The 27,129-nt window shown below is 42.7% G+C and overlaps 1 long non-coding RNA gene across 7 annotated transcripts in view; it reads right to left on the reverse strand.

The window, feature by feature from the left end:
• LOC147350479 (uncharacterized) overlaps nucleotides 1–27,129 on the reverse strand; it is a 480,714-nt gene that overhangs the window by 129,482 nt on the left and 324,103 nt on the right. For 4 of the 7 annotated variants that reach the window (XR_015148938.1, XR_015148935.1, XR_015148937.1 and 1 more), the window contains one exon: nucleotides 14,174–14,278. This is a non-coding gene — a long non-coding RNA (uncharacterized LOC147350479). Of the gene's footprint in view, nucleotides 1–14,173; nucleotides 14,279–22,552; nucleotides 23,075–27,129 lie in introns of those variants that run through there. The other 3 variants (XR_015148941.1, XR_015148939.1, XR_015148940.1) reach the window with 3 other exon arrangements.

Raw genomic sequence — 27,129 nt, forward strand, 5'->3', positions numbered from 1 at the left:
TTTGTCCAACAATCCCCACTCTGCAAAGAGTCCCTACGTTGCTTTTGCTTCCTTTGAGAAAAACAATATCTGTGTACTGCACCCCAATTTTTATGATGGTATCAATGACACAATGTGCTAATTTTAAAAAAACATGTTCCTGTTCAAAAGATGGTGTGGCAGACCTTGCTCATTCCTTACTTTGGAGCCAATCTTCTCTTTTTTCTTACTAGGAGGACATTCAGCTTTGTCCAAGGAAGCAAGGTACTCTGTTGAAAATATGGACCTCCTCAAACTTCGACTCAGCTAGAGGTGGATATGAGATAGGACAGGAAGTCTGCTGGGTGGAGGTTTCAGGAGGAGACTGTCACTAAATGTGGTCAGACTTAACTCGCACCTGGACTGAGGATGTGATTTGAGACAGAAAAGTAGCTTCCATCTTGTAAGTGTGAAGAAAAGAGCCACACCCAGAAGGTGCTTCAGCAAGAGGCTGGAAGAGAGCTCGAGTCCTGTGGGGGAGAAGGGGGGGGCACTGCGGTTTCCTTCAGCTGGGGTTCCATCCTGCACCAGGTAGCTCAAGTCTCCTCTTTACGAAAGAAAGACAAACAATTTGGTTCCAACGCTCAAGATGGGTTTCTGGTCCATGCAACTCAACTGTTTTAATGGAGACACAGGCCTGGAGAGGAAAATGCTTAACGCGAGCCTGGAACCCAGTGGTAAGATCCTGGGAGCTGTGGAGCTCCTCAGAAATAATGAAGTTCTTGGGGACGGGGACCCTCCCATCTCTTCATCATTCACACAACGTGAGCTCCTCTGCACATAGGTAGCTGCCCCAGTTCTGACCCAAGGAGCAGATTAGATAAGCACTTGACTATTAATGGTGCTGGTCATTGCTACAAAGACTGGTGACAACTGCAAGGAGATAAATGATTATAGGAAAGGCACACGGGAGTTCCCCAGGGGGCCCAGTACAAATAATAATTGACTGGCCTTCATTAGGACCCTATCCTGTGAGGACTCACAGGACCAGGAAGATGCTTTGGATGGCACTGACTTTTGAGAGAACAAGATCAGCATGGATCCAAAAAGAGAGGGTCTGGGAATCCTCCTTAACATTGACACACAGTATCCGCTCTCTTTTCATATCCACTTTAGGTGTATAGGAGGGTGGGGTGGAATATGATAAAGAAAAGGCCATCCTTGGAAATTCCCTGGTGGTCCACTGATTAAGACTGTGCTTCCACTGCAGGGGGCACAGGTTCAGTTCCTGGTTGGGGAACTAAGATCCTGCATGCTACTCGGCCTGGCAAAAAAAAAAAAAGCCATTCTCAATATTAAAGGCCTGTTTGCAGAGATCAGCAGCCACCCTTCCCTTAGCGGAATTCACCCAGGTGTCTAGCCTCATGGGAACAGAGCCTGTGATGAGGTATCACATCGTTCTGATATTATGGACCTAATCAGAGGAAGGGCCCCCTACCCCCAGTTCACACCCCTTTTTGTCCCCCGCCCCCTCCAGACCCTCATCTGTGTGTCCCAAACAGGGCTAGGCTGGGCCAAGAAGAATGGCTAGGTCAGAAGCTGCTTCTTATCAGGATGTGGCCTTGGGCTCCTGTCCCCATCTCTCTGTTACTTGAGGCTTCCTCATCTGCATGAATGGTGTCAATCACAGCACCTCCTAGGGTCCTTGTGAGGAGTAACAGGAATAATTCTCAAAAGGGCCAGACAGACACACGACCGTGAACGCTGGGTTGCCTTATTTAAGGATCCGATTGCTTTACTCGGTGATCTGAGAGAACACAGAGTGGTCCAGCCGAGTTCTCAGAGAGGAAGAAAGTCACCCAGTGGGCACTGAAGCGGGTACTTCTTTGGGGGGTGGGAGGGGTGCTGCTCTGCCCTGTCAGGCCCGAGGTGCCCACTGCCCCACCTCTCAGGCCTCGTGATGCTGGCTGGACACAAGCCCCAGGGCCCGGAGGGCGTGGAGTCACATGGGAAGCCAGCAGCGGTCCAGGGGGAGGGGGCAGACACTGGGTGACTGAGGAGAGCCACGGGGAGGGGCGGGAGGCGCGGCACCCCCAAGTATTAGGAGTGCAGAGCCTCCCTTAGTGAGGTGAGTCTGCATAGATGGTCACAGAGTCCTCAGGTTGCTCCTGCCAAACACGAAGTATATGTTTAAACTGGAGGACAGAGTGTGTAAACCATTAACAGGCCTCCCGACAAAGCGACAATGATACAATATGCCCTTGTTGGGAGGCCTACCTGAATTCTGCCTTTGTGTAATAAAATCTGTGCAAACGGCCTCTGGGCTGGGAGCCACTGTAAGCAGGCTTTTTATCTAAAAGCCTTACCTAAGAAACACAATAGCCCAAGTTCACCTGACATGATTTCTTTTCAAGGGGTGTGTGTCTGTGTGTGTGTGTGTGTTTTCTGAGGGGGAAGGGAAGCAGGTAAGTGAACCACACTGGAATTCGCATGTCAACTTCTCACTTGTGAAATCTGTAGGGGAAGAAAGAGAGGGCGTAAAATTCGATGGTTGAAATCCCACATGGAGGGGGATTCGACCAGAGGCAGCCACCCAGTGGTAGGCTCTGTGTCCCACTGGCGCACCCTCGGTTAAACAGTACATAGGTTCTGGGATTTTTATTCTTCCCAGAGGAGAAGAGGCTGCTCCTGACCTGGGCAGACCTGGCCACCACACACCTTTCTCTAGGGATCCTCAAGCAGTCTGTCAACATGGCCTCATTGTTAAAGCAAGCTCCCCACCCCCTGGAAAGAGCCAACAAGGGCTCTGTCCTATTTCCTCATCGGGGAGTGACCTTGAGTCCCCTCACAAGTCTGAACAGGATCTTGCTGAAATATTTCAGCAGGATTTCAGTGCCTCTGTCACTAAGATTCTCCAGGTCCACAGTAATGAGTGTCCCTGACATCCCTCCTTAGGTTCCTTCATTTATTTCTACCCCTAGCAGAATCCCACGTGCACACACAGTTGCTTCAGATGTGTCTGATTCTTGGCGACCCCATGGACTGTAGCCTGCCAGGCTCCTCTGTTCCTGGACTTTCCCAGGCAAGAGTACTGGAGTGGGTAGCCATTTCCTTCTCCAGGAAGTCTTCCTGACCCAGGGATCAAACCCGGGTCTCCTGCATTGGCAGGCAGATTCTTTACCAACTGAGACACCAGGGAAGCCCTAAATCCAGTGCTAAGTATCCTTAATAATAGACAGAAAGGGAGAAGGACAAGCAAAGATGGAGGCACACACCGGAGTGATGCAGCCACAGCCAAGGACCATCTGGAGTTACCAAGAGCTGGGAGACGCAAGGAACGGATTCTCCCCTAGAGCCTCTGGCAGGTGCACATCCCTGTGGCCACCTTGATCTTGGATATCAGCCCTCCAGAACCATGGAGAGTATACTTCTGTTGTTTCTAGTCACCCAGTTTGTGGGAATTTGTTACAATAGTCCTAGGAAACTAATATAATCTCTAAGATTTAAGACTAGAAAACCAGAAACAGGAAACAAGGTGAAAGAATATATACAGTAGATAGTGTATAGAATGTGCCACTCTTGGTATTTTTAAGAACTTTGTTTTTAAGAACACATTTGCATATGCATAGCATATGACTTGAGGATATAAAAGATACTGGCAACAGGGCTACCTCTGGAGAGAAAGGCACTGTGTTGTGTTCTAAACAGCATGCCCTGGAGAGGGCAGCACTCTGATCAGCAGAATAACGGCCCCCTACAATGGTATCCACATCCTAACCTCCAGAACTATGACCGGGTTATTATGTTCAAATGCAAGAGGGAATTAAGATTGCAGATGGGCCTAAGGTTGCTAAAGATCTGACCATAAGATAGGATGATTATCCTAGACTGTCCAGGTGGGCCTAGGAGTCACAGGAGTCTTTACAAGTAGAGAAGGGAGACGTTGGAATATTGGTGGTGGTTTAGTTGTTAAGTTGTGTCCGACTCTTCCGATCTCATGGACTGTAGCCCACCAGGCTCTTCTGTCCATGGGATTCTCCAGGCAAGAATCCTGGAGTGAGTTGCCATTTCCTTCTCCAGGGGATCTTCCCGATCCAGGAATCAAACCTGGGTCTCCTGCATTGCAGGCGGATTCTTTACCAGCTAAGCTACAAGGGAAACCCGATTGGAATGTTACTTGATTAATAAAAAGAAAGGAAGTTCTCATACACACAACAACACAGGTGAATTGCAAAAGCATCAGGCGAAGTGAAAGAAGCCAGTCACCAGGGATGACATACGGCTCCACTCACAGGAAAAATCCAGAAGAGGAAAATCCATACAAGTCAGAAAACAGATTAGTGGTTGCCAGGGACTGGGGAGGAAGGAGCATTACAGAGGAGGTGATGAGCACATGGTTTCTTTCAGGTGTGCTGAACGTGTTCTAAAATTGACACTGGTCATGGACACACAACTTTGTGATTATCCACAAAGCCATGTAAGGGAGTCAGTTGTATGATATGTAAATTATGTCTCAATCAAGTTGACTTAAAAAAAGTAGAAAAGGAAGACAGAAAGGGATCAGAGTAGGAGGAGTAACCTATCATTGATGGCCTTGAGGATGGCTGGGGCCCACAAACCAAGGAATGCAAGCAACCTCTAGAAGTTGGAAAAGGCAAGCAAGCCTCCGGAAGGGATGAGACACCTTAGGCTTAGCCCAGCGTGACCCGTTTCAGACTCCTGACTTCCAGAACTCACAGAGTAAATCTGTGTTGGCAAGCCACTCATTTTCTGATAATTTGTTACAGCAGCAATAGAATACTATTATAAGTACTTCTTACACCCTTTTGAATTTTGTGCTTCGTATATTACCTCTTCAAAACTCAAATCAAAACAAGGCAAAACATCTATTCAGAACAGTGCTTTGATGTCATTTGGGAAATTTTCAAATATTTGTAACACTCTTCTTCAATAGAAATACAATGCAGCCACAGATGTGAGCCATATGTGTAATTTTAAATTTTCTCATAGCCACATTTAAAAAAAGAAAAAGAACCAGGTGTAATAAATTTTAGTAATACAATCTGTTTAACCTATTATATCTAACATATACCATTTCTATATATAATATAAAATTATTAGAGATATTTACATTTTCTTCCACACACTAAGGCCTTGAAATCTGGCGTGCATTAGTCAGAGCACATGTTCATTCCGACACGCCACCCTGCAGGCACTTAGCAGTACCATGTGTCTAAGGAGCAACACGAATATATCAATACGACAGCAATTTGGGGTGCAGAGTAGGCTTTTCACCTTTTGAGCATGCTACATCATGCCTAAGAATGTGGCTATGAAGATATTTATTGCAGCATTGATCAAAGGATAAAAATCTGAAAATAAAAACAGTCTCCAATGCAGTACAGACACACTTTGGATAAAATGTAGACATTAAAAAGAATTAGCTAAGGCTACATGAATTGACCATAAAATATTGACCATGACCCTGGGTATTACTAAATGAGAACAACCAGGTACGCAGTGTTTTTGGATAATTAAGAAAACCAACCAACATATAAATACGATATTATTCACACAAAGCTGGTTACTCTGCCCAACAGTACAAATACTGTATTGTTATTATACTATCATTACAAACGATATTACAAAGGTATTATGAATACTATCATTAATATTCCCCTTGTACACATTTTGTTGTGTATTGCTTTGTAATTTAATAATTGATGGATAGAGAGAAATATTGATAAATAGATAGACTCAAGAGTAAGTTGCTAATCAAATCCTTAGGAGCATCCCCAGTGATCACACCATTGCCAAAGCATAAGCAACCCCATCAAAGACTCTCTCCTTACCATAACCCTATATAGAACTGACTCCTTCTTTTACCAGGTACTTTTTCCTAATGAGAGAAAGGATCTCAAAATATGCTCTATGTAACAATACTTCTAAATACACACACCAAGTTACTATGCCTGTAGAATCTACCAGTCTGCAATAGAACGAAGGTCTATTCTGCTATTCTGAGAAACAGTTTGCATCTTTCCAAACTCACACTTCACCAAACCCATCCACCCAATACCCAGATAATAATGAGATTTTTAAAAACTTGTATGTGGGGGGGGGTGACATGAGGGAGGGAGCCACGATGGGGTGCCTACCAAATAGAAAGCAAGAGGTTCCATGAATGGATTAAAAGAAACTCCCAGAAGGTTTCTAACACTGCAGACCTTGGAGTCTCTTCCAGTGTGCAGCACTGATCAGTATTATTGGGTACACAGTGCCTTCAGTCTGGTGCGAGGTCTGCCGTCCTGTGCTAGCAGTATGCAACAGGGAACTCAGGCCCTACAGTATGGCTGTCCAGCCTGCAACGTCCAGGGAGTGAGACTCTAATCTGGGTAATTCGGACACGAGTTAATCCTACAGCACAGTGCCCCTGTAAAGTGAGTCACCACCTGCTAGCCTGATAGTCTGTCACTCAAACAGCCCAATTCAGGAAGCAGCATACCTGTGTTCCTTGGACTGACCTGTGTGACTGTGTACCTGAGTATTCCTTCCAGGCAAAGAATGACCTGTCGAAGAGTTTGGCCAAGATCCCAAGGTTGTCATAATATTTTTGCTTTACGTCTTTTTTTTCCCCATGGCAAGTAACATTCAAAGCCTTACTGAGACTTTGTTTTGTATTCTTCCCCTTCCTGCATTTTAAATATTTGGGAAGGAAGGGCTGGGGGTGGGGAACCCTCTGATGCACTCAGAAGTGGGTGCTGGCACTTACTGACCTTCTCTTTGCTCTACACACTAATTACAAAGCAGCAGAGAGAATCCAGGAGACCACAAGTCAAACTTCGACAAATATTTCTTGGGGCTTAGTATGTCTCCTGGACATGAGACCCATTCTTTTGATCAGTCCAGTCGCACAAGGCCCTAGGCCGAGAAGGGCCCGGTGCTTGGATTAGAGCTCTGCTGTCATTGTAGAATTCTTAAGAATTCTTTGGTATATCTTCTATGCTCACACAAATAGACACGCACAACTGTGATTCGGCAGCAGCCCTGCAGCACAGTGGGCAGTGTGCCCAACAGCTGTCCAAGTCATCCACATGCAGGAGCAGCCTCGGGCACTGGGGTACCATGGACCCACAGGGGTTGGCCAGGCCATGACCTCGACCCAGATGTATGGCAGTGGCCACAGCAGCAGAAATAGCTGGGTCCCAGGCCCAGGGAAAAGGAGACCCATGGTGGGAGGCCAGCTTGCCCATCAGTCCCTAGAGCCCGACCTTGCCGTGCCCGCACAAATATTAGCTCTCCCACCTGAGCACTAGAACAGGAACTACAGGCACTTGGGCAGTAAACTTCGAAAGTAAATTATTATAAAACAGAAGCATAAACGAGGACATCAAAATAGAGCTTCTTATGGAGTTAATTAGAATGCAAAGAGTTTAGAATCACCAGTTTGGAAACTGCTGCCAAACACTGCAGAGAGAATGTCTACAAACTTAGAAAGGGGAATTAATAAAAATATGAGAGCACTGAGTAGAAAAACCCTACACTATTTTCATTCGAAGCTTTAGATGAACCGATGATTAACAAAGAAAACAATTTTAAAATTAAAATTTTCTGCCTAATTGAAGGTAAGGCAAAGCATGCATGAATATGTTTTAATCTATATAAAAAGTATGAAGTCACTTGTTTCTTGTACAGCCTCTACAAGCTGACAGAAACTATCAGAGGAAACACTAAAAGGCCTTTGCATAAATTTACATGTGAAATTAAATTCAGGCTAACATTAACTGCTTTGTAGAGAGTTAAATCTTTTTAGAAAAACTGTTCTACAAGAATTAGTTCTAGATGTGTGAAAATCTTATATACTTTGAAATTATCAGAAATGTAGCCTAATGTGACAGTCTATAACACGTTCCTAACTCTAGTAACTCTAGATGCATCAGATTTCTCAAAACTAAAAATTATCAGAAATTACTTTCTATCTTGAATTTGTTAAGAATGACTGACATCACTTTCAAAATTAAAGTATAAATATATCAATATCATTAAAGGTATAAATTTGATGACCTGAATTTGCAGAAAACTGAGCCAGTGATCTTGTGATCAATCAAAATACTGAATTAATGCATTGCATTTATGTATTCTATGAAATTATGTCATGAAAAATATCTTTTTGTAAACTTTAAGTACGTGTTATTTCTCATGAATTGACATTACTCTTACTATGTTTCATAATAAAATATTTTTAAGGAAAAATCTTTATGTTTTTGTACCTTTAATGGCACTTTTTCCTGCTTTTTGAACACAGGCTTGACATTTTCATTTTGCACTGAGCTCTGCAAACTTTATATAGCTGACCCTGGATACAACATTGCATTCAAGTCAACAAATGTATATTGATTGAATTGTACGTTGTATGATTAATCAAGATGAAAATGTGGGAGATGTATCTTCAAGGAACTTATATTCTATTGTTTCAGGTCAAATAATTTTAATATATGGTAGAATTTAAGTCAGAGAAGGCAATAGCCCCCACTCCAGTACTCTTGCCTGGAAAATCCCATGGACCAAGGAGCCTGGTAGGCTGCAGTCCATGGGGTCGTTGTGGGTTGGACACGACTGAGTGACTTCACTTCCACTTTTCACTTTCATGCACTGGAGAAGGAAATGGCAACCCACTCCAGTGTTCCTGCCTGGAGAATCCCAGGGACGGGGGAGCCTGGTGGGCTGCCGTCTATGGGGTCGCACAGAGTTGGACACGACTGAAGCGACTTAGCAGCAGCAGCAGAATTTAAGTATCATGTAATGAACAATGAAAGTATTATGAGAATATAGAGGGAGATTAGTCATTTAATTTATGACCTCTTAGGATCCTCAAGTAGCTTTAAGGGACAACTCAAATGTTTCTAAATTCCTTCCTGACTTCTTCAGGAGGCTTAGGCCTGTGTCCCAAGTTTCAGGTTACCAGTATTCCTAGTCAGTTGGCAATTACATGGTTGGTAGTATCAGAAGGAATAATGCCTTTCTTCATTAAAGCCCTTCTTCATTACCAGCAGCATGAAGATGAATTGTGGACTGAGTCCACATATGGCCTAGTCCATGCTGCTATGCCTAAGTGTAGTATATATTATTTATTCTTCCATTCCATGTCCTCAAAAGTTTGGAAGGTAAATGACCTCATCTAATTCATGCATCATTCCAGATCTGTCCACTTGCTTTGATTTTGACCTTGAGAGGAGTAATACCTTGTGCTTAAGGAGCCAGATCCCTGCTGCCTTGGCCAGCATCACAAGCCACTTCAGTGACTGCTTGCTTAGACCCTGGAATCGCTCCTAGGCGCAACCTAACAGCAGCTGGCCAAAGCACATACCTCTAGATTCCTGCCTTTTGACTTAGGAGTTTTCTGTTGCTATTGAGACATGAGTTATCTTAGGGCCCACTTGGCATCCATATATGCACAATGCAGAAAATACATGTGAGTTAATATCCCTTGGGACAGACTTTGACTAATGGGTGTGAACACTAGCGGATAAATTCTTCTCCTTTTGTTCTGTTGAATGGACTGTTCCAGAGATGTAGTTTCATGTGACTTCTCTGGAGACATCCTCTGAGGCCAAGCAATAGTTCCTGAAAGCTATGGGCAGCTCAGAGGCACATTTCTTTGCTTTTGCTTTTTCCTTCTGTGTTAACTTCCTCTCTTTTCACATCATTGCCTCTTCCTTAAGATTTCACATCTAAGTAAATTATTACCATGTAAGAATTTGACTTGGGTTTAATTTTCTAGGACATATGGGCTGAGATATTAATATGCTGTAGGTGTATTTCTGACATGAACACTTAGGCAGCAGTATAATCTGGTTAAAAGCATAGACTCAAGCTGGGCCACCTGGGTTCCAATCCCAGCTCCTGCATTTAGCACTGGTATGACACTGAGTAAGTCACTCAGTCTGCATTTTCATCACCATTAGCAAAAATGCATGTTAGTAGCTACCTCAAAATTTTTATGTGAGATTTATAAGGCACATAGTGAGAGTTATGTGTGTTAAATAATTAAAGGAGAAAAAGAGACGAACATTGAATTTCTTTACTAAGGAAAACTCCCAATCAAAACACAGATCCTATCAGCAGACTTCACCTTTTGACCAAATTGAATTCAAGGAACTAAAGATAGAGGAGCCTTGGGGGATAAAACTTGGAATGACAAGAACTGAAGCTGAGTCTCACCTACTATGCATGGTGGTGTGGGAGAGAGCTGACTGTTAAATATTCAGGCATGTTGTGATTTCAACTGTCATTAGCTTGAAATTGGCCATGATAGCATTTACACTGTGGAAACCGGCAAATGCCACAAATCAGGGCTTCACATTTCTTCTGAGTCTCAAAAATGCCACGAAGAGTAAGTGGAAATATTTGTTAAGCTATGAAGTGTTACTACAAAAATTAGCATTAATATTTGCCTGTCACACCACTAGATAAGGGCTTGGATCTCTGTATTATTTGGCTCCATTCAAATCAAGAGCCCTTGAGGCTTCTGGTGACTCCTCGTTTCTGCCTCAAGAAAAGAAAGACGCCTAAAAGACAACACTGGGCTTAGTAAGAAGTGTTCTCCGTGATCTCAGTTTCAATCACGTCACATAAATTTCCTCAATTTGTGTCACAGATTTTTCAAAGCATTTAAAGTATTAATTTTATCTCACATTTGTGTATACTGGAGAGACTTGAACTACAATCAGTTCCTTGCTCTCCATTCCTAACTTCACTCTCTTTCACTCACATTGCCCGTGTCTCTTCCTTCTTCAGAAGCATTCTCTCCTCCAACATTCTTGTTTTACCCTTCCCCAGCCTCCCACATTGCCAAATTCATTTTTATTTAATGGATTTCTGTTCCCTTATCACTTGGGAACTCTTTTCTAATTTCCAGAATTAAGGGAAGTACCTTTCTACCTATTTTCATTGCAGCCGCCACACACTTCATCTTATCTATTATTTCTGTGAAAGAAAATTCAGCTCATTTCCTGGTCTCCTTTACAAGGCTGTGCATTTCTTTTTTATTATGTATCCCCATATTTAGTGCAGTTCTTGGCTCATAGTAGATTTCAAACACTGATAAATTTCTATATGGCCTTAAAAAAATTTTTCCCCTAATTCCTACATGAATATTTATATATCCATAAAAGACCAATTTTGCTATAGGACAGCTTACTTGAGTAGAAAATTTGTAAGTGTATCAAGTATAGCTCAGGAATCTATAAGCTAATGTCTAACATGTCAGATACATGGATATATTCTAGCATAAATCACTCATTCTGGATTTTCAAACCAAAAAGTGTACATTTCCTCATAGAAACCGAAGGGAAAAGGAGTCTGAGAGCAAAGGAATCATTTCTGAAGTCTCTGATAATAAGGAAGGACACAAGGATCCTCAGATGTCACCATAACCCTGGATTTATTCCTGGGTAGACTTGCTTTTATTAGATAGGAAACTGTGATCCTCTGTCCTAGTATATTTCAAGGAATATTTTAATTAAAATGTGTTCAGCATGCATGAGTTAGCATACTGGAAATGTCATTTTAACAGAAAAACTTTCATGTGCTTTGTGGCTGTGAACCAAGGAGCCAGTAAACAAATGGAAACTACAACCAAAAAGCCATTTTTAGATTGGAAACTTAGAGGTACTCTATTTCGCACTAAGAATTTCTCTTCCTCATTGGGCTTTTATCTTTGCATTTCTTTAAGAACTTCTCATTTATCTCAAAATAATCTCCCTTTCTTAGTATCTCCCCTTAACAAGGCAGCACCCTTCTGCCCTTGGAATCTTGTTAATTACATTTTGGATAGAATTTGGATATGTTCTTCTTTATTACCCATTTTCCACCAAAACAGAGAAAATCACTTTATCCCCCCTGGATAAAGTAGAAAATCATTAAAATTGGTCCAAGACCATACTACAAAGCTACAGTAATCAAACAAGCATGGTATTGGCACCAAAAACAGACATGCATCAATGGAATAGAATAGAGAGCTTAGAAACAAGCCCACACACCTACAGCCAATTAATCTTCAATAAAGGAGGCAAGAAGACACAATGGGAAGATGACAGTCTCTTCAGCAAGTGGTGCGGGGGAAGTTGGACAGCCACATGCAAATCAATGAAGTTAGAACACTCCCTCACACCACAGACAGAAATAAACCTAAAATGGCTTAAAGACTGAAATATGAGAAGTGACACCATGAAATTCTTAGAAGAGAACATAGGCAAAACATTCTCTGACATAAATTGTACCAATGTTTCCTAGGTCAGTCTCATAAAGCAATAGAAATAAAAGTAAAAACAAATGGGAACTAATTAAACTTAAAAGCTTTTGCACAGCAGAGAAAAACACGAAATAAAAAGATAACCTGCAGATTGGGAGAAAATATTTGCAAGCAATGCCAACTGACAAGAGCTTAATTTCCAAAATATACGAACAGCTCATATAACTCAACAGCAACAACAACAAAAAGTTGAAAAATGGGCAAAACACCTTTTAGTTCTTTTAGTCATTTCTCAATGATAAGAACCGTGCATAAAAGAAAAATCTTCATCTCTCTTATTCACATCCCTAGAGGCAAAAAAACAGATAGCAGCACAGTAAATATAAATGGATGGCTCAGTCAAGGCACTGTAGCCAAATGATCATCTGTCTTTACACAGAGGCAGAAGCAAACTCTGCAGCTTCACCAGGCTAGACTCATTCCAGCAAAGGGCACCCCTGCGTACTTGCAGGAAGCTACTATCTTATAAAATGCCCTCCATGCATCCAGGGCTTAAGAACAACTGTAGAAGTGAGCAGATCAGAGGCTCAAAGGCACAGAAAACTCCCAACAATATACCAGGTAGAGCTCTTGCTTTGGGTTTGCAAACTATTCTTGGAAACCTTACATGGAGTCAAGATTCAGAATATTCACAAATTCCATTCAATTTCACAAATGTGCTATACTTTTGGACATACCCTTGATTGAGATGGAGAAGTTTATCCAAGAAGCAAACCTTCTTTAAAAAGTGAGTAATTCACATTTCTTGGGAGATATGGTAACTAAAACAATCAGAAGGAGGAAGGTTTGACAGTGACACCTAAAATACCTTTTTCATATTACCTAACACATTCCGTCTGATTAGCATCATTACTCCCAATTTCAGAAAACTGAGATGAAGAGCCATATAGAACTAGATTTAAAATTCAGTTTCTCAGCTGGGATGGGATGGGATGGTCTTCAACTCTGTCTCCAAAGCCCTTTCTTCTGCATCATGAAACCCCTCATGAGGCTCTTTAATCGCAGCAATAAAGGGACGAAGAGTAGGACACGACCAACTGTATCACTGGTCCCTTGGCTTTTGACTCAGTCGCAATATCCACTATGCAGGAAGTGGTCCAAGGGTCCCATCACTATTAATTTATGCCACTCTTTAATGGGCTTTTGGCCAAAACTTGTCACCTCAACGTTTCAAAAGTACTATGAAGGCAAATTCAATGTTTATACTGGTGTATTCTTTACCATAAGAATCCTAAATTTGGCCTCCTATTCTAATTTATATTACTTCAATTTTTTTTTTAGTTTTTATATTTGTTACCATATCACTGTGTTCATTTTTGCTGTAAGCCACCTCAAAGCCATTGTGAAATAAAGGTAAGTATAAAGAAATAAATTATACTTACTGTGGTAGATGACAAAAAGAGTCATAAATTTTTATGCTTCCTTATATCCATGGCTTTTGCTGTAGAACATAACTCCTCCCAGAAAGAGAATCTATTTCCCTACTCCTTAAATCTAGACCGGCTTTGTGATTTGCTTTAGACAATAGAATATGACAGAAATGAGAGCGTGCCAGTTCTGAGCCGAGGCCTCCACACCTTGCATGCTTTTCTCCCTTGGGTCCTTGAGGCAACCATGGTGAACAAACCCGTATTTAGACGAGACACCACTTGGGACCACCGATTCCATCTTCCTAGTGAAAAACCAGCCAACTCCAGAAGCAGAGACACCTGGGCGCTCTGTCGCGAACTCCAGATTCATAAAGGAGCCCAGCTAAACTTGTAGCACCAGACAGCTAATTCCAGCCTAAGTAAGCAAAATAAATAGCTGTTTTCTTAACAAAGAAAGCAATAGCTACCTGATACACCTATATTTATAATTGCCATGCATATGCACTCATACTGTAAGAAGTGACTGACTTACATAATCTCAGCCATTTTGAGCTGGGCACCGTCCTTGTTTTACAGCCGATCCTTATACAGGTTTAGCGACTGGCCTTTCCTCTTCCATAGTGTAAAGTAGATCAACCTATTGGATTGTCATAATAGGAAACGTTAGTTAGAACTCCTTAGCCATGCACTATTTCACTTGTATACTTTCCCATTTGGCCTCCAATTAAACAGACTGAAAAATGAAGCTTGAAGTCATTTGCAAATTTTTCATATTTTTGCTTAAACGTTAAACCTTAGATCATTGAAAAGGATGAAGTCAAATTATATGGAAGAACCATCTTATCAGAAAGGTTTTTCCCAAGTCTGAGAGGCTTTAAGAAAGTTCTGAGAAAGCCAGGTACTCTCTGAAGGATCCAGCCCATCCCCAAGTTGCCTGACATCCCTGAAGGTTACTCTGTAGAGCACTCCTCAGGGGGCCTTTGAGACTACAAATTACTCATTTGGAAGTTTATGGGCTGACACATCTTGAGAATGTCTTTGAAGGAACACAAATGAACGTTCTATTTTCCTGACTACAAAACTCAGTAGTAAGTCATGAGCCAAATTCTGTTCATTCTATTGGTCTTCGTCCACCAAGTATCCCTTCCCAATGCATGGGCATAAATCAGCTCCCAGTGTCAGAATGTAACAATTTCAGGAGATTGGAAAAAAACAAAACAAAACAAAACCAACGTCCTTTCAGGCTGGCTCTGCAATCTGTAACCTGTGACAGTCAAGATCTCTTCCAGTAAAAGAGATAGCACAGGCATTCCAGTGGTTAGTTGAACCTTGTATTATGTAAGGATGAAAGAACAGAAGGCTGCTCAGTTATCCCAGCTGTGTTCAGATGGGCAAATACAAATTTATAAACTAAAATTAGAGCACTTAAAAATTTTTCTACTTGATACCTTAAAAAAAACAAGATGCACTGAATTTTTCTCACTTTCATCTTGCTTCTAGTTTGTATTTCACTTTGTTGTTCTTGAGTATTTTCTACACTCTATCAATCCCTTCCTTGCCCAAGGACTGTGTGTGTGAGTGGACACACGCGGGGCAATGAGCTCTGGGGACAATGGAGGCAAGGGTGGATGTACCCAGATAATGAGAAGGGGACAAATCCACAAAGTCAAGGAGAACTAAAGACTGTTCAATAATAAAAACTATATACATATGCAATTGAGCAAAAATCTAAAGTATAATGGGTCACATTAAATTTGACAGTCACAAATTTTCCAAAGAGCCCTCCTTAGACCTCAGTTCCTACAATGACAGTTCTAACTCAATTCATTAACTCAAAGCCCTACAGGATTGGCCCTCTGCCAACCAACACCCCTTATCATATTTGCTTTCTGGTGTTGAATATGAATTCTTGCACCTTGTCTATGAGACTAACCTTTAGACATTTCACTAGTAGTTATTAGGCTAAAAGTCAATCAATCTCCTCTGCAGAAACTTTAACTTTGAAAAGAGGTTCACACTGGTTGGATGCAACTGTAGGGCTTTTGACGACTGGGTCAGGAAGGCAGATGGGTCTGAAAGTTCAGGTGGGAGATGGTATTCAAATGTTGACAAAGGGTGACGTGAAAAATTAGCCTCCTGGTTCTGCGTCTTGCAGACTTATTGTGTGGTCTCTCTTAAAAGATAACCATTCTCAGGATTTTTAATGTTGAGAAATATTCTATCATTTTACGGAAATAGTTATGAAAAAAGACAAGTACTGAACATATGTAGATAGCTTTAGAACTACACCGAAATCCAAAGAAATGTTGTTACAAAACTTTATCAATTTAAAATCAGTGAAAATAATTTAAAGAAAAGGGTGATTTTGTTTTTGCTAAAATGAAATAATCCAGATTGTATTTAAGGATAGAAAGATGCATTTGTGTGCTTAGAGCCTCTTTCTTTTTTCACTTGATTCTTTTGCTTTTGATAAGCTATTGCTTGACTCATTATTCTTACTTTGTTAAAAAATATTTAGTCATCAGTATATTAGATTGACCAGCCATTTAAAACTGTGTACCACAGGTAATACTCTGTAATGACCTATATGGAAAAATAATCCAAAGAAGAGTGAATATATGTGCATGCATGAATGATTTATTTTGCTGTACAGCAAAAGGTAACAGCATTATAAATGAACTATATTCAAATAAAACTCAAAAAAAAAAAAAAAAACCTGTGCCAAAATGAAATACAGTGGGAAAAAATTAAATTCCATGTAATAAGTTTTCCAAGTGTTTTTATAACTCCCCATACGTCTACTTATGACCCACTCCATGTCCATGAATAAAAAGATGGGTACCACCATCACGCTGGCCAGCAGCACAATCATGGTGTTCACTGTTAGACTGAGGTCTTTTTGAGCTGGGCTTTGCTAGGTTGCTATTTCTTGAGTGTTTACTTTTTGGAAACAAAGGCAAATTCACATATGGAAACTGAGTAACAACACTCAGGTACAAGGTAAAAAAATCAATGTCCAGAATTGCTTACAGTAACTTGTATGACAACACAAAACTAAAATTATCACAGAAAACCTATGCCTTGGAGAACACGTTCAATATTTGTAAAACATCTTCCTAGTATACTGTTTTGCCTGGGACAACCTGGCCTTGCTAATAGATTACTTATCAAAGCGTCATGAATAACTTTGGGAACTTAGAAAGGTGGTGCTGCAGACTTACTCACATAGTGGGACTTGAGAAGGACTAGATATATAAAGACATCTGATAACTGAAAGTAAGAAGTTTTAAGAACAGCTCCTAATTTTTATTTTTCTGCCTTAGAAAACACAAACGAAAAAGTTTAAAATGTTATTACTTTTTAAGAACACTAGCATTTTTATTTAATATATCTGAAAACTAACCTTCAAAGGCTATTTTTGAGTTTGTTTCTGGTTTCTTTGTCTGATCAAGTCTGAGGCTGTTCCCTCATGTCATTTTAGTATCTCTTGTTGGCGGGGAGGTGCGGCGGGGAAAGTCAAATCCTTTCTTTTACACAGAAATGAGCAAAGAACAAAATTAAGGAAGAACACTGTATGTCCCCTTTTAAAAGTTAACCTAAAACCCAAAGATTATTTTGAGTTATATTAGATAGAGATCATCATCCAAGGGATAGACTTGTCCACAAGGGTGTTAATTATTTATGAAGTACATTATTTCACCTGTGGCTTCATGAATCCCCCCCCCCCCACATAAAGATGTCCCACCTGTGCAATTACCCCACGCACATATACATCTTCCCCACACCTTGCAGTAATTTAAATACCAGTCTCCTCCAATGTCCTGTTTCTTCCATAACAGAATATGCAGACTTGGTAGCCCTGGGATTTTTTTTTTCTACCACTAGGTTGAAATAAATCTGGCAACTGGGACCCCAGAGATTTCACCATCTGATGCCTTAAAATCACCAGCCAACTTAATGGGTTCAGAGGATTATTGCAATCTTGGGTAAAACATTTTAGAACAAGTCATTATTACTTACAGAAATAGCTTTAAAACTTTCCCAATATATAACTCTATTTAAAATATTACGTAGTGACCTACATAATTTGTTTGTATGCTTATTTAAATGCCTTACAATTTATATTCAAGGAGTAAATCATTTGGATTGCTTTTTAGAAACATATATTCTTCATTCTACAAGGAGCCGCCCCCCACCCCAGTCTATTTTTCGACATTTTTGAGGCAAAGGCAGCTCCTTTTCCTCGACTATCCTTTCTCCTTAATAATACGATGGGTAGCAGGCACATGACTGTCCTGATAAAGATGTTACCCAGCCTCCCTTGCAGCCAAGCGTGGTCCATGATTAAGCTCCAGTTAATGTGGCACCCGACTCTAGTACTCTTGCCTGGAAAATCCCATGGATGGAGGAGCCTGGAGGGCTGCAGTCCATGGAGTCGCTAAGAGTCAGACACTACTGAGCGACTTCACTTTCACTTTCATGCATTGGAGAAGGAAATGGCAACCGACTCCAGTGTTCTTGCCTGGAGAATCCCAGGGACAGAGGAGCCTGGTGGGCTGCCGTCTATGGGGTCGCACAGAGTTGGACACGACTGAAGCGACTTAGCAGCAGCAGCAGCAATGGGAGATAAGCAAAAATGTCAGAGAGCAGCTTCTAGGAAAGTTACATGAGATTTGGGTGACATACGGCCTCTGCCTGTCTTTCATTACTTCACCCCTCCTGATGCCGAGAAGTAGATACCACTTTGACCGTGAACATGAGGTCATACCATACAGCAAACAGCCCAGAGAACTGTTTAAGGACTTCCAGGAGCCCAGTCACCCTACCAGCTCTGCAATGCTTTTGTCTACACTCACCTGAGAGATATCTCCTATTTCTTGACCTCTTTTGTTAAGTTTTTATAATTTTGGATTTCACTGTAACAGGCACATAAACCCAAAGTTACAGAATGCAATTTGGCATGAATCAAATTGCTAAGTCGCCAACTTACAGCACTAATATGGCACAAAGATATGTAAAAATACAAGAGACATGAGATCTACCCATGAGTAATATAGAATCCCTAAGGCATGCACGTTACGTCTAGGTTGATCATTTCTATCACTAACAGGGAGAAGAATCATATTCTGAATCCACACAGGATGGAGTGAGGAAAGGTCATCAGCTTGCATAAATGCCTGAAGGTCAAATGTCAAGAGTTGTTTGAATAGCTTGGTGGGCTAAAATGAGGTAATCCAGACCCACAGACTCTTGGGAATAAGCTGAGTGGTTGAAAGAGAAGCCCAGACAGAAGGGACTTTGAGAAGGTCCATGGGCCAGGCCGACACCAGCCCAGCTCCCCTTCTCTGGGGCTGACGCAACCTGCCCCACTCCGCCCTAACCTCTGACCTTCTGTTCAGCCCCACACAGAGGAGAGCCCTGGGCAACTGCACTCTTGTTTCTTTACCAGCCTGGCTGCAAAAATAACCCCCAGCTGCTCCAAGAGTGCCAGAGGGCACGGGGCCGGGCCCGACCCCACACTTGGAGTTTGGAGAGGGAAGGGCAGCCCACTCAGGCAGGCATCAGATGCCTGAAGCTCCCTCTTCCTTCCCCGAGTGTGGCAGCTGCCACAAGAAAGGAAGGGACCCTGAGAATGCTCTGTCACATGTGCTCGGTAAGCACGCAGGAATGGCAGCCGAGGTGGCAGCCATTCCTGGGCGCCCGGGCTCCATTGACAGGCAGTGAAAAGGCCAGGGGCACGGAGCTAAAAAAGCCCATGGAAAGCCCCCACCCCTGGTGAGTCCAGGTGACACTGAACAGCTCCGGTCTCTCCCAGCGTCAACACCAGGAAGGGACAGCTGGTGTGACCTGGGCATGACAACAAGAAACCAGGCTGAAACCAAAGCAGCAGGAAGTGGAGCCCAGCTGTGTCAAGTAGGCGAGGAAGCCACGTGGTCCCTGGGGAGAATAGGGTGGGGCAGGAAGGACTAAGCCGGGGTCCAGATAAACTGGGAAAGATAGAGGTTTTTAAAGCTTTGTGCTATTTCAAGGTAAAGGGAGTTTATTTAGAGTGGTTGAGCCCAGCCTCTGCTTCATCACATTCTTAATGGGCCTCAGACATTGTCTCTGAAGGGATGACACACTTGGATGCTCTGGGGCCCCTTGTTAACATGGCAGACTTCCTCCGTTTCATTCCCCTAGATTCTCATGCTAAGGCAAAGCCTTCTGATGCAGACAACCCTTTTCAGTTAGCCTGACAGTCCTCCACTCATTCATCTGTACACGGGCTCTATGAAAGTGACCAGAGGGTCTCTGGCCACTAGGCAGAATAGTATCCTAGAGCACCAGATGTAATTGCAAGACCTCCAGCAAAGGACTGGCAGACTGCCCAACCCGGGTGGCATGCGTCAGCTTGATAAGTCCTCCAAAGCACCATGCTATCGTGGTACAGCTAGGACTCGGGTGGTGATGCTGATGATGCAAAATGCTGTTAAGCTTGACTCACCCAGTTTTTGGATGAATTGAGGATCTAGAGACTTGCCTTCTTTCTCTCTCCCCTCTCCATTCCTTTTAGTCAGCTCATAGCTTTTAAGCACCATACCACCTAAAAGCATTCTCTTAGATTCTCTCCAACAAATATATTCAAGGGATCCTTTATTCAACGCTATTGAGTATTAGTTCCTATCCTATCATTGGACTTGTCTCTGCCTACTCCTTACCCCAAACTAACCTCTCAGATTTTCTGAAATTAAATCAGCAAGTATGTGTTGAATTCATATCAAAAGTATCATGAGTATAATGGGATGAACATATGTAAGGAGCTCAAATTCTATATGGGGAAGGTACATAGACACACAGGGGCTTCCCAGATGGCTCAGTGGTAAAGAATCCTCCTGCCAATACAGGAGATGGAGGTTTGATCCCAGCGTTGGGAAGATCCCCTGGAGACAGACATGCAGAAAGAGAAGACAATGTGAAGAGACACAGGGAGAAAATGGCCATCTACCAGCCAGGAAGAGCAGTCTGGAACAGACCCTTATCTCTCAGTCATCAGATGGAAACAACCCTACTGACAACGTTGACTTTAGGCTTCTAGGCTTCCAAACTCTGAGACAAGTCTCTAGGTGGTTTTTTAAGCCACCTAATCTGAGGAACTTTTCTGAGGAAAAAAAAATGCAGCTTGGCACATGGGTAAAACCTGAGTAAGCACAGGACAATGAGGAAAGCCTTACATGTTAGTGAAACAGCACAAACAAAATAACCAATCGGAATGCCACAGTGTGAGAAAATCAGTTTACCTGAAGCAAAATGCTCATGGGGAGAGTGGTAAAACCTATCTTGTAAGGTAAAGGGTCTTTGTGTCAGCTCGTAAGAGGCTGTGGTCTCCATTAAGGCATTTGAAACGTGTTCTACAGGCAGAGGTAAACTTCGATGGCATTTCCTCAGGAGCCATGTGAAACAGAGATGGGCATGTGTTAGGAAGATGGTGAGCAAGATGGATTGGACAAAGGAGCCTGGAAGAAGTTTGCTCAGTTATGAGTGGTTCACAAACTCGACTGCAAATTAGAATCACCTGGTGTGATGGGCCGGCTGATGACTTCCAAGGATCGTCATTGCTTATCCGGAAAACCTGATATAGCCAAAGAGACTTTACCACCGTGCTTTAGGATCTTGAGATGAAGAGATGACCCTGGATTATGCAGATGGACCCTAAATGTAATCACCAGTATCCTTGTTGTAGAGGAAGCAGAGGGAAACTTGGCTTACAGCAGAGAAGGTGATGTGGTAACAGAAAGAGGGAGAGACAGGAACAGGGAGAAAGAAGGCCTCGTGATGGGCCAAGGCTCTCAGCAGATTGAATCATGCCCACCTGCGTTAGAGGACCACCTTCTTCATCAGTCTAGATTAGACTAATTTCTTCCAATGCTAATTTCTTCCAGAAACGTCCTCACAGACACCCCTTAGAAATAATGTTTTCCTAGCTCTCTGGGGATCGCTTAGACACATAAACTAGCCATCCTGGGGAGAAATCATCAGAGCGGCAGCAGGAGACTCCATATTACAGCATAAAAACCTAGTGTGTTGGGGGTGGGGAAGGCAAGCCCCCACGGGGAGAGTACGGAGTCACATGACACACAAAGGGTGAAGAGAAGGGCGACTAAGAAACGACGGCAGATTAGAGGCCGGCCCCGACCTCTGAGAACAGTTTCCAGAGCGGGGAAGAGGTGGGGGTGGGTCATAAATCAGGTTACAGGAGGACATGGGTGGAGAGGATGTGGAAGCAGCAGTAGGGGCTAGCTTTGGGAGCTCCAGCAATGAAATCAAGTAGAGGAAAGGAGCTCGAGCCTAGCCAACTAGACAGAGCTAACTTAGCAAGATGGACGTTGGCGTCGGACTGACCTGACCCACCCCTACCCCCACCACCTCCTAAAATTTGCATTAAACCAATTGTTTAATTTTGCACAAACTCAGTTGCCTTGTTTGGAAAATAGCTGTAAACAATACCAACACAAATAACACCAACACCAAAGAGCTGTGAGGATCAAATGAAAGAGAAGAGTTAAGTTGCCTACGTTAACTGGCTGGTACATAGTGAGTGCCTAGAATTCAAGGCAGAAATGTACAAGAGTTTTGGAATCCCACTTTCCGATCAACAGGGTTGACAGGCAAAATACAGGTTTCACAGTTAAATTTTAACTTCAAAACAGAAATAGTATTAGATATGTGTGTCCTAAATATCGCATGGCCATACTTATACTAAAAAAACTTATCTTTTTAAAATTAATTTTCCATTGCTGCTGTTAGCAAATTATCACAAACTAAGTGACACCAATTTATTATCTTACTGATATGGCTCTCACTGAGCTAAAATCAGGGTGTCAGGGGGGCTATGTTCCTGCTGAAGGTTTTAGGGGACAACTTATTCTTTTACCTGTTCCAGCTCCTGAGGCCACCCACACACCCAGCCTTCTTCCACCATCTTGAAAGGCAGAGATGTTGCAGCCTTTGACTCACCTTCCTTAATCATATCTCCCTGATGGCAGCTGGTGAAGGTTCTCTCCTTTGAAGGACACACTTGATTAGATTGAATCCAGCTGCAAAAGCCAGGAGACTCTCCCCATTTCCAGGACCATTAGCTTAATCACATCTGAAAGTGCTTTCATCATATAAGGTAACAGTCACAGGTTCCAGGGACTGGGAGAGGAACATCTTTGGTGGGACATTATTCTGCCTACTCCACTGTTAATCTGGGGTTTCCCTGGTGGCTCAGCAGTCAAGAACCGCCCACCAGTACAGGAGAAGCAGGTTCAATCCCTGGGTTGGGAAGGTCCCCTAGAGTAGGAAATGGCAACCAGCCCCAGTATTCTTGGATGGAAAATTTCATGGACAGAGGAGCCTGGCAGGCTACAGTCCTTGGGGTCTCAAAGAGTCAGACACTACTGAGCATACACACTCACACTCACACACACACACACACTCACACTCAAACACTCATACCCTACTGTTAATCTAAAGTTCTAATTCAACTAGGTGACCTCTTGTTGCTTGTGAAATCTGGTGACTGTGAACCCACCTATCAAACATGCTTTGATTAATTGGCAGGAAAAATGCTAGTTTCCCCTGCCCCAGAACCCCAGCTACACATTGTGTTACTTCCTCTTTCCATTCTACAATTCCCCCATATGTATCTCCCTCCAGGCTGTATGACGCGAATGTGTTTGCGTTCAAAGTTTTATGAAAGAGATCTGTAGCTGAAGAGAAGAAAACTGTGCGGAAAGAAATTCTACTTTCTTTAAAAAAAAAAAAAAGAAATTCTACTTTCTTGACTTCCATTATAAAATAAAATTTAGGCTTATGTCATAAGAATTAGTAGGAAAAACAGAAACAATTTTAGGTATTTTGGGCTATAGAAGGAATTTAACACAAGGAACACAAGACCGTGACGCTGGGAGGGATTGGGGGCAGGAGGAGACGGGGACGACAGAGGATGAGATGGCTGGATGGCATCACCGACTCGATGGACGTGAGTTTGAGTGAACTCCAGGAGTTGGTGACGGATAGGGAGGCCTGGCGTGCTGCGATTCATGGGATCGCAAACAGTCGGACACGACTGAGCGACTGAACTGAACTGAACACAAGGAACTGGATGCACACAAAGCTTCTGGAAGGTCTGGAGGAGGGCAGGTCAGGGACAGCAACAGCTTTTAAGTTTGCTGGTAGCTTTAGAGACAGGAAGCTTCAGGGACTACAGGAAATGGCTGGCGATGATGTCATCTGCTTCCAGCACTCACTGAGGTGGATGATTCAAAGGGAGATGTCTGGGATCTAAAACAAACTCTGATATCTGTTGAACCCCACACATCTGCTCACTTCTGACAGAGGAGCAACAGCATAACTTCTACCTCTCCTCCCTCTTCCAAGTCCCGTGCAATTACCTCTGGTTGTCAGCATCAGACTAAAATCTCTTTTGGCAAGGGATGCTGGGAAATGTAGTTCCCAGACTTCCAACCTTAACACTTAGAAGGAATTGCATAACAGACAAGCTGGCCTATACAGCTAAAGAAACACTCCCAGAGAATCAAAGAGGGAAAACTTTTGCCAAAGGAAAAGGGAAAATAATCACCGGTGCTCAGGTTCCTGGTTATTGCAAAATAGCAAAATCCCAGTGTTTTGTATCTATCTGTAACTTTCATTTTAAAATGATACTTTGGAAATTTGCTGTGGGCTTACCCTGGCCCTATGATTTGGTCTTAGGATTCAGCCCTAGGATTTCACTGTCTACAAACTCTTGACCACCAGAATTTTGCTTTCTTGTCTAAGATGGCAATATGTGAAAAGAAGAGTCTTAGTAAATATATTTGCTTCCAGGGCTAATTCGTGAACCATACGATATGACAATTTTATTATCTATTGCTGTGGCACAAAGTACCCTCTAAAACTTAGTGCTTTAGAACAAAAATTCTCCTTTTTTCAGAATTATCTGCTGGGCTCTTCTGCCCTGTGGTGTCAGTTGGGTCACTCATTCAGCTACACTCAGTTGGCTAGGCTGGAAGATCTAAGAGAGCTTCTTGGTGCCCCTCAAGGGGCCTAACTCAGGCTTCCCCATAACTCAGTCGCATATGGTCAGACTCTGACTGCCCAGAGGGAGGAAGTGGGAGCTTCTAGACTTCTAACAGCCTGGGCATGAAAGACCTAGAATGTTGCCTCCATTATATCCTATGGCTCAAGGAGAGGCATAGTGTTCTGATTCAAGTAGAGGAGAAATGGGCTCTACGCTCTCAAAGGATAGAAAGCTTGTGCATAAAGAGAGGGAAGGAATTAATCAGAGCCAATCCCCATGGATACCTAGGGAAGATTGAATGTGTACAATTAACTGCCTTTGAACAATACACAGGTTAGGGACAGTGACCTCTAACTGGGTTGCTGCTGCTGCTGCTAAGGCGCTTCAGTCGTGTCCGACTCTGTGCAACCCCACAGACGGCAGCCCACCAGGCTCCCCCATCCCTGGGACTCTCCAGGCAAGAACACTGGAGTAGGTTGCCGTTTCCTACTACAAGATATATGTATAACTTTATCCTGACCCAGATCATGTAGTACTGCAGTATTTAGTGAAGGAAATCCTTATATAAGTGCACCCACACAGTTTAAACCCATGTTGTTCAAGGGTCAACTGTAAGTACACATTATGTGTATATTACACATTATAGAGTAGTATATATATAGTATACAGGCTTCCCAGGTGGCTCAGTGGTAAAGAATCCACCTGCCAATGCAGGAGACTCGGGTTTTGATCCCTGGGTCAGGAAGATCCCCTGGAGATGGCAACCCACTCCAGTATTTTTGCCTGGGAAATACCATGGACAGAGGACCCAGGTGGGCTGCAATCCATGGGATCAAAGAGTCTCACATGACTTAGCGACTAAACAACAAAAACATATATAGTATACACATATACTACTGCCAATCTATTTGTTAAATATTAATAAAGTTTAATGTATTTTTAAAATTTTAGTAAGTGTAACTTATGAACAGAAGATTGTGTATTATTTTTTTACACTCCGCTGTGAAGATCACGGATCTATCCTTCTGTCTTGGATTTTCTCATTAAGTCCCTACCCTTGCAAGCCCCTTCTACTACCCTTGAGGTGACACTGAGATTTTGTTCCCTCCTTTTATCCTCTTCTTCTTGCCTAGATATATCAAATATATCAGATAGAACTCAGCGTTGTTCCACACTTCACAGCAGACAGCTAAGAATATACGAACTCAAGCATTGTGAAATCTTAAGGCTTATAGTTGGGTAAAGCAGATTTGCTCTTCTTTTATAAATGTTGTTACCCTTTTAGGCCCCCAATGTTTGTATAAATATATATGGGTACTCGGGCACCCTCATCCCTCTGGAAAAAAAAAATTGGGGGGATTAAGCGTTGATTAGAATTATGTTCTCTCAATACAGTATACCCTCAGCTTATAGGAGGCAGGTGGGTGTCTTATCATCTCTGTCTCCAGAGTTCTAGCACAGGGGCTAGCAAACAGTAGGTGCTTAATAGATGTTTGTTATACTAATGACTGACCCCTTACCTCTAGCCATCTTGTACATACTGCCTTTTTTCGTGTGTGAATGAAAATGTACACTTTGGTTTGTAAGTAGTTACTAAGAAACTCTGAAACACACAAACAGATGCATTTCATAATACAAAAATCAAACTCTAATCATCACAGAAAATGTCAGATAGAAGGAAAAGAAGGAAAAAAAATTGTATATTGTAGTTGTGAGTGCTCTATCCTTTTAGTTTTGAGTACAAATTAATTTCTTTCTAATCTTTAGGGGGAAAAAATGTGTGGAAACAGAAGAGGAGACTTGAGGCAGAAGCAAGGGTGGAGTATTTTAAACGATCCCTTGTGATCTGCAGCTCCTATCTCAGCCAGGATTGTCTCCAAACAGGCCTCAGTGGAAGAGAAGATGGAGTTGGAGGCCAGCTTCCTTGTTAATCAAACACGAAGCTGCCGTGTGCGCAACCCTGATGTCCAGGCTGCTGAAGGCGCTGATAGCTGAGGCCGAAGCACGGGAGAGCCTGACAACGGGGCCTCTGGCGGCCATTCTCGTGCTCCTGGCTGCCAGAGGTCATGCCTGGCTCAGGGACCTGATTCACAGCCTGGAGGTGGAGGGAGCGGGGTGGGGCTTTCCCTTTCTCAGCTTGTCTATAATTTACCCTGGTTTTCTGTCTGGCTCCCCTCCGCTTCAGAAGGGAGACTGGAGGGCTTGCCTACACTACACAACAGAGTCCTAGGGAACTTTCTTAGTTGGTATTTCGAAATAAGCACTGGAGGCAGCCTGTCAGGCAAGTGCCGAGAAGCAAGAAATATGTGCAGAGGTGTGTGTGGGTGGGCGGTTGGAAGGGAACCTGGGCTCTGACTAGATGCCTTTTGTTCCTTTCATTCCAGGCTGCCGTTCCCATTGTTTTGACCAAGACGTTTTTTCTCCCCCAAATGCAAAAGCTGGAGCTA

Source organism: Bos grunniens, chromosome 20, assembly GCF_055505025.1.
Source record: "Bos grunniens cultivar Pamir isolate PY7600 chromosome 20, Bosgru_T2T1.0, whole genome shotgun sequence".
Classification (NCBI taxonomy): domain Eukaryota; kingdom Metazoa; phylum Chordata; class Mammalia; order Artiodactyla; family Bovidae; genus Bos; species Bos grunniens.